Source organism: Lepisosteus platostomus, chromosome 12, assembly GCF_059453375.1.
Source record: "Lepisosteus platostomus isolate fLepPlt1 chromosome 12, fLepPlt1.hap1, whole genome shotgun sequence".
Lineage (NCBI taxonomy): Eukaryota > Metazoa > Chordata > Actinopteri > Semionotiformes > Lepisosteidae > Lepisosteus > Lepisosteus platostomus.
This window is the reverse complement of record NC_142622.1, coordinates 14,678,051-14,691,168: the sequence shown is the minus strand read 5'-3', so window position 1 is coordinate 14,691,168 and position 13,118 is coordinate 14,678,051. Positions and strand designations below refer to the sequence as shown.

Sequence of the window (13,118 nt, the reverse complement as noted above, 5' to 3'; positions counted from 1 at the left end):
AAAGCATACTAGAATATCATGTGAAACAGTTCAAACAACTCTTCAGAATTAATTTTTTAATTCAACCCATGTCTGAGAGAGGCTGTCAAAAAACAGTTTTTCTAGATTTTAATGAAACAGTCCCTCTTCTCCCAAAATTAAACAGACAAATTAACCTGGTACACTAAGAAAGATGCGAGTAATTGAACAGACATTTCTATTTTTTTATTTTTGGAATATTATTTACAAATGCAAACTGAAATAAAATACAAATATTTAGTTTTGTTCCAGGAAAGTAGAAAGTGACAAAACAAAATCACTTGGTTAACTTTTTGTCTTATTCTGTCTTTAAAGGGGAAATGCAGTAATAACTTCTCAGACCAGGTACAAAATCTCGGTAACAAAATAAATTCATTGAAGGAATAGCAAATTTTAACAAATTTCCAATTAAGTACAAAATAGTAAACTTTGTCAAAGTACTGTGTAGTCGTCATGTTGTCACAAGCCACTGGTTAAGCCATGGGAGAGAACGAGAGTTCACATGAATTGTGAGGTAAAACGACCCTTCCTGCTTCGCTAGTCCCTGTAATTAAAAAGGGAAACTTAGTCTCCAAAAAAGATTACTCCTTTTTTGGCTTTCTCAGGTCACATATGTATTTTAAATGATACTTCACTGTTGAGCATTTGGATGTGCAGAATATATTGGTCGCACACAAAACAGAGGATTGGATTGGCAAAAAGTCAAAGTGTTTCCTTTCCAAGGGATATTCAACTAGCCAAGAGATGGGTAATAAACTTTGACACATGTTGGTCACATCAACAAGTTTCTCGACAAAACTCAGCGCAATAAACGAGCGAATAAGTACAAGTTGTGAAGCAAGCATTTCACCACAGAAATGTTCCAACATGATCTGCATGCAATAACAAGAAAGCAGTATTTGTTGGCAAAACCATCACAAACTTAGCAAGAGATGCACACCAAATGTTATCTATTGATGGTTGAAGAAGTGCTGTGCTGACAACTTCAAAGGGATCATCATTGTTTTTTTTAAGCTGTTTGGAAATTGTTCAGTTTTAATTTGGCTACCTTGTTTTGACAATGAGGCACTGCTTGCCTGAGTTTGATCATCATTGTCTCAAAGTTGATATGTTGAATTCAATTCATTTCCAATCATTCAAATCAGAAGTCTAGATAAAGTATCTAAAAACTGTCACCTTATACAGTATATGTCAGTTTCATTATATATAAATTAACACAGAAGCAAAATTTGCTTGATCTAAAGCATGTGCTTTATTGCAACAGAAATAGATTGGTTGTCAAATACTGTCAATTTGGGATAGAATGTGTAAAAGGAGATATATTTACAAGCATGCCCTATGTACATTAAAAGGGCTTCTTAACGTCACCAGATGTTTTATTGCCTCGTTTTGAATCCCAGATAATGACAGCAATATAACACTATGCATACCTGGAAATTTTGTCTATTTTGTGTTACAATACGGCTGGTCATTTGTCAGAACTCACGAACAAGAGACCAGAGAGTAGCGGAAAGCCTGAAGAGACTCGATTTGTTGGGGCTCGGGTACTCTGTAATAGAGGGAAAGTGGAATGAAAAAGAGGTGATAATTGAATAATAAATTACTGGCTGGCAGTGCTTAATCAGCCCAGGCCAGTCAGTAATGGAAAGGAGAAGGGAAAAAATTAAATTAGAAAGACTTGGCTGGTGGAGTAAGGATTGGCCTAGCTGGTCAATAAAAGGAAAAAAACAGGTGAGGCACAATGGTCCTAGGAGACTGTGATAGAGAAGCCTGTCACGAGGTACAGCTAGCACGGGAGATACACTATTCATACACCTTCCGTTGAGCGGTTGCTAGATAAGTTCCTGAGGGTGCACACTCAGGGCTTGACTAGTAACTGCTATCACTTAAATTCATATACATTCACATACAAAAAACACATACTTAAATACAGGTATGAGTGAGTATTGTGGTATGAATGGAGAGTGCTCTCAAAATGGATGATACTCACTGTTTGTTTGGTGTTGGTACTTCCAGGTTGGGTCAGCCTATGGTGGCCTCAAAAGGTCAAACCTAACCCCAGTTCTCAAGGCTTCTTTATGGAGATGGGAAAATCCACATGCATGTGAAGAGAGGGAAATGTTATTGTTTGTATTGTTTATTTTCTGTATTGTTTATTTGAACCAGGATCAAAAGAACTGTGTTATTAAGATATGTGATGTTCTTCGGTTAGAAAGGAATTAATCATGAATGTATAATTTGTGAAATTATTATGAATTGGAGAAATGGTTTGTTCCAGAGGGGAAGGGGCTTACATACTATTTGGGGTTAAAGGCTTCTCTAGGAGGAGGGGTCTCACTGAATACTGGTGGGGCAGATCTCCACATAGTGATCATAGTGATCCAGTCAGAAGGCCCAGGAGCTGGTGATTCAAGCAGCACACCATAATGTGGTGTCTCCCCAAAGACCTGGCCAGGTATGCACTGTCAGCTCTATCTCCCAGGTTCCTTACTCTGACAGAAGCATTCAGGTGCGAAAGGAATCATATACCCATGAGCCCTTTGGATCAACCGGGGAAGTCATCTGCTAGGAACGGGTGACAAAGAAACCCTTAGTCCCCTCTTAACTCTTGGAGCCCTGGGTCAGCACAACTGCAGGAAATGGTCCCAGTTAGAGCCCGAGTAGAAATAAATCCTCAGAGAGATCAGGCTAATAGAGTGATGCCCACCAAGGATCGGAATGGGAACAAGATGCCCGGATCTCTACGAAGAAACAGTGAAAGCTCTGCTGGGGTGCTGGAAGGTGGCTATGAAAAATAAGAAAATAAGAAAAGTGATCCAGACGTCCCATGAAGGTGAGAGAAAGGTAAAAGAGTCCTAAAGATCTGGAGAAAAGGGAAACTGGAAGGGCGGCAGAAATGAGGGCAGTCCGAGAAAAGACTAAAGTGCAGGGCAGGACTCTACAGAACAGGAATGAGACTGTTAGGCTGAGGCAAGGATGACTTCATGGACAACAAAAGCTGCCTCCTGAAGTGGGTCTGATCTGCATTGACAAGGCCCTTATCCAAACAAAACTCTGTCCTTGGAACATAAACCAAACAAGGAATTCCTGAAGCCACAACTGCATTCCACTTCCTACATTTTCCCCTTTACACTCTCTATTCCCAAGGTCATCCAACAAAACAACTTCATGATACAATATACAGTAGAACTTCTACTAGAACTTTTTTACCAGGTACAATATTCATCTTATACCACTGTCCAACTACATTGCTTTAAACATCCATACAATTTCTTCTACTATTCTCCCTACCCTCCAATTTGCCTCATTTTCCTGCTCTCTCCCTTGATTTATCGATTACGATTTATCATTGAGTGAAAAGATGTCTGCACATTATTTTGTCCATAGTATTGGAGAAAAACAAAAAAGGATGGACATTTTCAGCAACTGCAAACACCAACATTTATGTGGCTTGTCAGTAATGAGAACGGAATGACTCTTTGCAAAAATTAAGATGCAAAAGGTAGGAGCTTAATAAAGTTTTCTGAAAAGGCAGAATCTATGTTTATGAATGCTGATTCAATATGGATTTGTCAGAGTCATGTACAATGATTCTGTTTCACTGGACATTGAAAATTTCATGAATAACTTTAATTAGCAGGACCTAATGGAACTTCATTAATAGTGGTTATTTATGAATAAAGGAAGGGTAGAGGATTTTTTTGTAACTGTTTGTATCCCATGTTGTATAGACCCTGTTCTTTGGCAGAGTGCAAGTTAAAAGCCAAATTATACTTACACATCAAAAATACCTTTATTTTACCAGCCAGATAAGTTCAGAACAGACAACAGTGATTATTGCAGGGTTTGGGCCCTGAGTTCAGTTCTGGGTAAGGGGTACTATCTGGGCCCCTGGTGTAAGTGTGTGCGTGTTTGTGTCTGTGTGTGCCCTGAGATGGTATCCCGTCCTTGCACCAGGGTGTTCCCTGCCTTGTGCCTGTTGCTTGCAGGGACAGGCTCCAGATCCCCTGTAAACCTGAAATGGATAAAGTGGTTTGAAATAGGATGGATAAAAAAACTTGAAATTAATTAGTTATAAAAGTTTAATCTGCTTAATCAGACAATGTCACTAGTTACGTTATCTAATGGGAGAATAATAAGTTTCAGGGTATAAACTGTTACTAAAATACTACACACAGCACAATTCTTTAAGGGTTACAGTTTAACAAACATCTTTAATTTTCAATTGTATTATTATTTATATCCAAGACAACATACAGTGTTTACAATGGCAACAAGGTGCTTTAATATAGAAAATATATTTGCAGTGTCCTCTATTTTATGGTAATTAACTGTTTCTCTGAGGAGACAAAATTTACTTTTTACATATACATTTTATAGATCCTGCCATTCTTTTGAGCATTCATAAAGTAGTGGAGACTTTAGAAGAAATCAGTAAAGAAGGAAGTCTCCTGTCTGGAAAGTGTATATCACTTTACACTAATGAACACATCTGTCAGTCACATCTGTTTCTTATTACTTACCATTAAATTATGATTGCCCTAATTGAATGCCATATTCACTGCAGGTTAGCATACAGTGATCAGAGAAATGTTTACCAGAAAACCTTAAATTTTAAGATCAAGAGGAGATGTTAATTTAATTGGTCCCATGTATATTGCGACAAAGCTACAGTGGGTTAAATAACCATTTTCCATCTGTTTTTGCTATTGGCTTGTAAACTTTGTAACATGTATAGACATCACATGAGTTTTATATTTAAAAACAACCTAAAATTTTAAATTAATTTTTTTGGGCTGATAAAAGAATCACAATAAACATTTTTTTTAAAATGAAAATATATTCTGAAATATTAATACATTTTATAATACAGTAGATGTTCAAGACAATGTGGCTTCAAGAAGGTCTTTAATTAAAAATGTAAAACCATATGAGCTAACAGCACGTGATTTTTAATGTTCATAAGTTGTGAAGCCTGGCCTCTCTGGATGCTGTCTTATGGCACTGCTGTCGCTTTGCATAGGCTGAAGCGATTGTGCATGTCTTACATGATCTGATTAGATGTAAATTAAATCTTTATTCATTGTCACTGCATATTATCACAAGAAAAACCTTTGTTATGGTCTACCAAATATTTCCTCCTATTTTTATATATTCTACCCTTTCATGACAGAGGTGTCTTTACAAGCAACCTTTAATTGGTGGATGTCTCCAGTATCACAGAAATACAGTTAGGTTTATAAGACCTGTATCCCTCATACAGAAACGTAACTTGTAATATTACAATAAATGTAATACATATTATATACATATAAAGGTCAAATAGAATTGTAGGATATTAAATAGTTATTCATAAAACATTTTTGGAGTGCAACAATTTTGTGAATAGAGATGTGAAGGTCAGGCTCATAAACGTTCACAGTATAGTACAAAAACTGACAAAAAGTTAAATATATTGATGCTTCAAACAGATAGTAACAATATATACATCCATACAAATACAATATGTCTGAATTTGAAAGAAAATAACAAGGGTGGAAAGAAATGTGCACCAATGTGCAGCCCCCTCCTGGATAATGTGACGGCACCCAGTGGGGAGGAGAACAGGGTGATGAAACCAGTTCATAGATGGGGATTATTAGGAAGCCATTATTGGTAAAGGCCAATGAGGAATTTGGCAAGGACACTGGTGTAAACCCCTACTCTTTTAGAAAAACACCCTGTGATTTTTAATGACCATAGAGTCAGGGCCTTGGTTTTAATCTCGTCTGAAGGACGGCGCATTTTTTACAGTATAGTGTCCCCGTCACTATACTGGGGCATTAGGACCCACAAAGACTGCAGGGTGAGTGCCCCCTACTGGCCCCTCTAATACCTCTTTCAGCAGCAACCTTACTTTATCCCAGTTTCTCCCATCCAGTTACTAGCCAGGCTCACTCCTGCTTAGCTTCAGTGGGTTGCCAGTTGTGAGTTGCAAGGTGATTTGGCTGCTGGCAAAAAAAAGAAATACTTCCTTAAAAGGAAATACTTTAAATAAATGTATCTGCATGTCAGCAAACAGACTGAAATTATGTTTGGAGAAATTTGTCTTAACTGAGTCACTATTTTGTGTTATAATGTTTGGGAGAGTTAATGGAAAAAAAATGGATGTAACTAGAGATTGAAAACTTCCAGTAACATGAAATAGTACAGTACATTAAATATTTAAGTCCAGGGTTTATATCAGTGTTGAAACTTATGTGTAGCAAAAAAAAAATGTTAAGTAACACCATACATTTCCATATGCCTGAATTGATTTGTTTTTATTTTTCTTTCTTAGTTGTTTTTAAGATTTTTTTTGTTGTTTCCATAATTCTAAAATCTGGAATATAACATTTATAGTCAACAGAAAATATAGTTTTTGCATCACTCAATTTTGAGAAAAAAAAAGCAAAAGTCTTTCTTTTATTTCTAAAATATTATGCATGTAGAGATTGTAACCAAGCTCTTCATTTCAGGCAGAAAGAATCAGGCCACAAATATTGCCAGTCTAGTGCCAATGTGCCAACCCCTTCTGTGTTCCCTACTGTTAATTACTACATGTACAGTACTTTGCAATTCAGATGCAGGGCTCAAAATAGCTGTTAAATCCTCTTTTTTTACTCAGAAAAAGTTGCTCAAGATTATTTTAAAAAATATATCTATGTGCGTACTGATGTAATGTATTCATTGCATGCAACATATATGTAAAATAGCTCTGTTGTCATATTCAGCTTTTCTTTCTCTTTTATTTTTTCCCTTCATAAAACAATGAAGTTCAACACTACACACTTGAAAAGAGAGCACATGAGAGACTACACGGAAATATTATAGTTTCTATGTGGATTTAATTGTTTATAAAGGCCAAAACAATAATATAATTAACAAAATTGAATGTGACACTGATGTTTTTACTAAATACTTTATTTTCTTAGAAATGATAAATATTTTCCACTGTGGTATATCATACTGTAAAATAATTGACATTTTGAATGATGCTGAATATATCAGAACTACAGTATATAAGTCTGCATTCTGAAAGCAAACTTATATACATAGCTCTTTAGTTTACCTCTCCAAAATCACTTACTATTTGTCCTATTTGTATTTATTTCCTTTATGCCTTCAGTGATGTAATAAACTCTTTCAAACGATTATGAGATCCAATCACTTTCAATAACCTCATGTCCAATTCAGGGCCAGAGTGGCCTGGAGATGATCCCAGAAAGCATTGAGCAGAAGGAAGGATACACCCTACATGGGATCCCAGTCCATCACAGGACACGCACAAACACAAATACTCACACTCACAGCAGGACCAGTTTACACAAACCAATTAACCTACCAGCATGACTTGGATTGTGGGAAGAAACTGGATCATCCAGAGGAAACCACCGCAAAGACTTGGAGCACATAGATACTACATATAGACAGCTACCCAGAAATTGAACCCAGGGCCCCAGCACTGTGAGGAAGCAATTGTAACCACTGTACTTCTGTGCTGCCCACTTGAATAATTATAATAATTTACATCAATTTGGATTAAACACATTCAATTAATGTTGGGTTAAAAATAATTAAGTTTCTATAGGTTTGTTCCAAATATGTAACACAATTTACTTTTGAATTTAAGTCTTTCAATTTCTAAAAAAGTGTTAGCCTTAACCTTGAAAAATACACAGGAATGTCCATGAAAATTGTTTTTGCATTTATATATGCAACATGCACATTCAAATGCTAGGTTATAGTTAATGTTGAAATAAATTAAATATTTTTCCATTTAAAAATATGTGTGACATTCACGGTAAATATGAAATACTTTACTTTCTGTTCACATTCAAGTTAGGGTTAGGGTTAGTGCATTCAAGTGCAATTGAATTACAGATTACACATTTAATCATGGTGCAGAGGCATTACTTTGATCTACTGTTGCATATTTAAATTGTTGTTGACCGATATGTAAAGCAATAACCTAGATGTAAGAGAATAAGATTAGGGTTTAGAGTAAGAAGAGCATTCTCTATCATAATAGAAAAATACATATTTTAACTTTGCACTATCATACAGTGGTTAAAAGTAGGCAGAATCACCACACTGGCCTGGCCTATTTTCCCAGTTGGTTAGAAATGACACACATCAAAGAACAAATACTGGAATGGGGGGCACACGACAGAGTCGGGAGAAGCTGGATAAAGTGCTGATCATGTGGGTGGTGTTTAAGCATTTACTCTGCGTTCTGATAAGTAGGAAGATCCAAGTGGTTGGGGTTAAGAAATCCCAAAACAATAGGCTGGTTGATCTTGTCCATTCCCATATACAGCTGATGTCCAATTCAAATAAATGCTTATCACCCATCTGGCCACTTTGGTTGTTCAAACACCAGCACAATTTGGCCACCACCTGCCCCTGGCCCTGTGGCCCTGTGGGCAAACCACAGGGTCCTCACTGCTATGGATTTGGTTCAACACCTGATTACTGTCCCAGATTCCTATCATGTAACAAATAGCTAGGGATGTGGATTCAGCCGATTGGCTGGAGTACTTTAACTGCAACTTTCCTGGGCTGTTTAAAACTACAGGAGAGGTTGGCCCCAGAAGAGGGAACAGCGTAGCAGGGTCAGATGATTTCAGCCAGCCATTGTCTCCTATATTAACCTTAATGAGGGCAATGCTGGGTTGATCAACAGTTCACAGAAAGTTTTAACTGTTTTCTGTGACTTTGTGTTAACAAAATAATTTTACAGTTTGTTTATAAATTACAGTTTTACAGCTATTGTAAAATTGTTTTGTGTAACGCTGATCCTCTGTAACCTCCTGTTTATGTTCAAGTCGATCCTGTATGGGCTTGCCTGAGTACATATTGATGTCCACTCCTCCTTTGTTGATATTTGTGTTTTAAGGTGTGTTATTTGAATAAAAAGTGCTATGGCTTTTTGTAACTTCCATTTGCCTCTTAAGTGGACCCCACAACAGTCTTTGCAAATTGCGACAATACACATGATTATTCTAAAATTTTAAATAGTTTTATACCATGTAGACATTTAATTAGACTGAGTTTAATTGCACAGAAAACAACAATGGTTATTAGTTTATGGCTAGGAATTTAGAGTCAGTGCCTTAAGTGACTAAAGTAACTGAAGTGAACTAGTAACTAACTAGTTCAGGTGGGTAGCTGCGTCAGCATGCGTAGGCTACAAAGGAACAAGTAATAGGTTTATTCCATGCTGAAAAGAGATGAAAGAAAACACAACATTATCATTTTTTTATTATTCAAATGCAAGAAACAAGAGCATTTAGCCTGTAGGAAGTCAGTTTTTCTAAATTTTTCGTTTTTGACCATTTATGAGCGACAGGCACGCGGATTCGCAAAATCTGTGAAATAGGGCAAAAAATGTTCTCGAGGAAACAACAAAACAACACTTTTTAAATTCTAAATATCTCCTTAAGAACAACAATGGCATCAGAAAATGTTTACTTCCTGTCCAAACTCTAACCATAACACTAGCTTTGGCACTTTTAGAACACCTATCAAGATCGTTACCTTTAAATCCCGAGTTCAAAAAGTTACCCATATGACTCCAAACTCATCAGAAACATTTAAAGCAATGCTTTTCAGCACTTTCAGTGTATATGCACTTAATCTGTTTTAAATTTCCAGTAATTCTTGTGTTGTCACCTGCTGCTGAAATGGTGTGTAAAACAAGCCTGATTTGTGTCATTTAGGGGTTAGCCATACAATTAACACTAGGTTTGGCTAAGTATCATTTTGTTTGGATTCAAATGCAAGAAACAAAAGCATTTAGCTTTTGTAGAAAGTGATTTTTTCAAAACTTTTCATTTCTGACCATTCCAAACATTTTTTGTTGAAAAATTTTGTTCATATTTGTTGAAAAAGTTACCCAAATGTCTCCAATCTCGACAGAATATTTAAAGCATTGCTATTACTGTGAATCTTTCTTAAATGTTAACTAGTTTTTACTTGTTTAAATGTGCAGTTTCAACATTTTCATGATTTAATTTATGATAGAAGCTAATTTTCTTACATCCATCAACAATTATTTTCTAACTGCTTTATTCAACACAGTGTCTTGAGGGAGCTGGAGTCTATTCCAGCAAAGAACAGGAGCAAGTCAGGATACAACCTGGATAGGACACAGTCCATCGCAGGGTAGACACAGACTCAAACATGTACACTGTCACACCATGTGAAAAATTTCCCGGAAGCCAGTTAACCTACCAGGTTGTCTTTGGACTGTGGGTTGAAACTCACACATACACAAAGAGAGCGTGTGCAAACAAGGAGAACAAATCCAGATGGAACCCAGCAATACTAAGCACTGTACCCCCCCATTTTATTTAACAACTGTGCCCCCCCCCCATTTTATTTAATTAGATCAATAATTCTAACTAACCTATTTTATCAAAGTATGTTTATTTAATTAATATATATATATAAAGATTAGAGGCTTAATTCAAACATTTATTTTAAAACCTCAACTGAAAAATGTTCTCACACTTGTTTTTGTTGTGCAGTGTAGCATTGTGATTGGTTGAAACCATCACAAATAAAAAACAATCTGAATATAATTTACATTTGATGATACCATTAGATTATTTATACTAATAATAAATGCGTAAGGTTTCAAATCTAAGAGGATACAAAAACATTTAACTATAGAGGCAGGAACACACATCAGCAAATATTAGAAACCCCACTACACAACAGATAAATGAGAAATTACTTCAACGTGTGACTTAAAGAGAAAATCTCGGAAGGCTAGATTTGGCAATTCCAGAGCAGAATTTAACCCAACTCTTCCAAACACCGTACTTTTAATATTTATGTACTTAGGACCTTACTTTAACATCTTCTTCAACAGATGGTACCTACTACAGCATGGTGTCCCCTGCCATCATACTGTGTTTCAGATGCTGTGGCCCAGAAGGAAGGGTGTCACCTGCTGATCTACCAACAACACTTATAATAGACTTGTACATGTCTTTGATTGGTTGTGTGCATTATGGTTAGTTGTAAACGTTTAAGCACTTAGAGAAGCCACTTTTGAAGGTGCTATTTAAAATACATTTAATTATTATTTTATATTGTAAACATCTAAAAATAACATTAGACAGACAAATCTGGATGATAAGAGTTGAATTCTGATTGGCTGTGTCCAGTTCTTTGGGGTACCATTCTTGCCACCAGAGATGATGTCTTTATCCAGATTTACTTGTATTAAAAACAAATGCTGTGCCGTTAACATTTTGGTGATGTTATACAGTGGTATAGCAAACAATTTTAGAATTCAAGTTAGTGGAAAAGGCAAAATTGTAAGCAAAATCAGAATGATAAAAAATTACACTCCTTTAAGTATGTTATTCTCCAGAAAAATTGTCTTTTAAATTGATTACATTTGTGCACATAAATTCTAAGTACTCTGTTAAGTTATGTGAATCGGGTTGTATTTTATTGTTTGATATATGAATGAAAATATGAATTACAGAGTTCTGTTGTTTACTATTCTAATTGTGTATAATCAGAAAAGGCTCAAATAAAACTTTTATTCTTTTGTAGAGACTGACCATCTATCGCAGGTTCTTAGACATTATCCTTTAATCTGCAATGTTGACCACAGTGCATTAAACATGATCCTAAACAATAACTGTGACAGATTAGTACATTAAAAATGAATAAATACCCAGATCCCTGAATAAACAAAATAGCACGAATCAGTAATAAGTGTTATACTTTCCCTACCCGACTAAGGTCACAGACCCAAACCATCTCCTAAAAATATTTTTCCGTAAGTAATGTTGTACAATTAATGCCTAAAAAATCTCAAAACAGAAGCCACTTATATACTTGTAAACATTTTAACATCTTAGTACACGAGGTTAGATTTATATTGAGTTTTTGATGGAAAATATTCTTTAAATTTTCAATATCTATAAATCCTTAATTATCTACTGTTTTGAATGCAACAAAGATATGAGTAAGTGCAGAAGTGAAAAGTTCCAAGCCTCTTCATCAGTTCAATCAATGACAGGTAGGTTACAGCACGGTAGGATTTATGACTTTGACAAATTGTTGCAGCACCTGGGCAGTGATTTATCAAGCTCTAGTGATATGCCTTTGAGGGTATTATGAGCGGCAGTATGGCTTTCTTTAAGAAAAAAGAAGGGCCTTCATAGTGAGAAGCAATGACTTTTAGCTAAAGTTATTAATAGCATTCTTGACCACAATTCATTTTGACAAATCGGTACTCCGGGTATTAGGATAGTTTGACTGTGTCTAACATTGCTTCATACTCCTCATTTGATAACCTCCCACCTGCAAGTCTCTGTAGGATATCTGATGGAAAGATAAGCCCAGATGGCAAAGATACATTTTGTAGAAATTTTGAGAAATACTTCAGGCTTCAGTGAAATCACAAAAAACAACATAGGAAGAACTGTTCGTACACATACTGTATATCTTACAAAGCTGTCAGTCAAAGTAGAAAATAAATCTTATCTTGAATTATTCACAATACAATTTGCAACAGTTTAATGGGCTATTAAAGGAGTAAACCAAGGAATATGATATGGCAACACTTAAAAGGAAATATCTTTCTGAACCTCATGATCATTTCCCTGAGCTACAATAAATAGGATTTTTTTTTTTATTTGTTGTAAACATATAAGGTGATATTCCAAAAGCATTGCAACACTGTGGTTTAGTAGCACATACAGTACATTACATGGTGAATCAGAATTTAAAATAAATGTTTAACCAAAGAAGTACAGTATGTCTCAAGCAACAGTATAAAGGAAATGTATACCAGAATCACACTATATTTCTTTTGAATTTGGACAAATACTAAATACTTTATAACCAATAACTAAATATTGGCTTTGTGTATAGTATACATATACAGTAAGTCAAACATCCAAGTGCAAGACCGATACATATACATTACAGATACAGATACAGTACATTACAAGATAGACACACATTACAGTAAAAAAGTACTGTTTACACTATCTTTGAATAATAATTTAGTCATGATAGGCACATTGGAGGAATGTTTCTAATTTGGGCCC

General features: G+C 35.6%; 1 long non-coding RNA gene across 1 annotated transcript in view; it reads right to left on the bottom strand.

The window, feature by feature from the left end:
* Positions 1–558: 558 nt before the first annotated feature.
* LOC148651134 (uncharacterized) overlaps positions 559–13,118 on the bottom strand; it is a 200,064-nt gene continuing 187,504 nt past the window's right edge. The window contains exons 5-6 of the long non-coding RNA XR_015925669.1: positions 2,009–4,033; positions 559–1,567 (exon numbers count right to left, since the gene is read on the bottom strand). This is a non-coding gene — a long non-coding RNA (uncharacterized LOC148651134). The remainder of the gene's footprint in view (positions 1,568–2,008; positions 4,034–13,118) is intronic.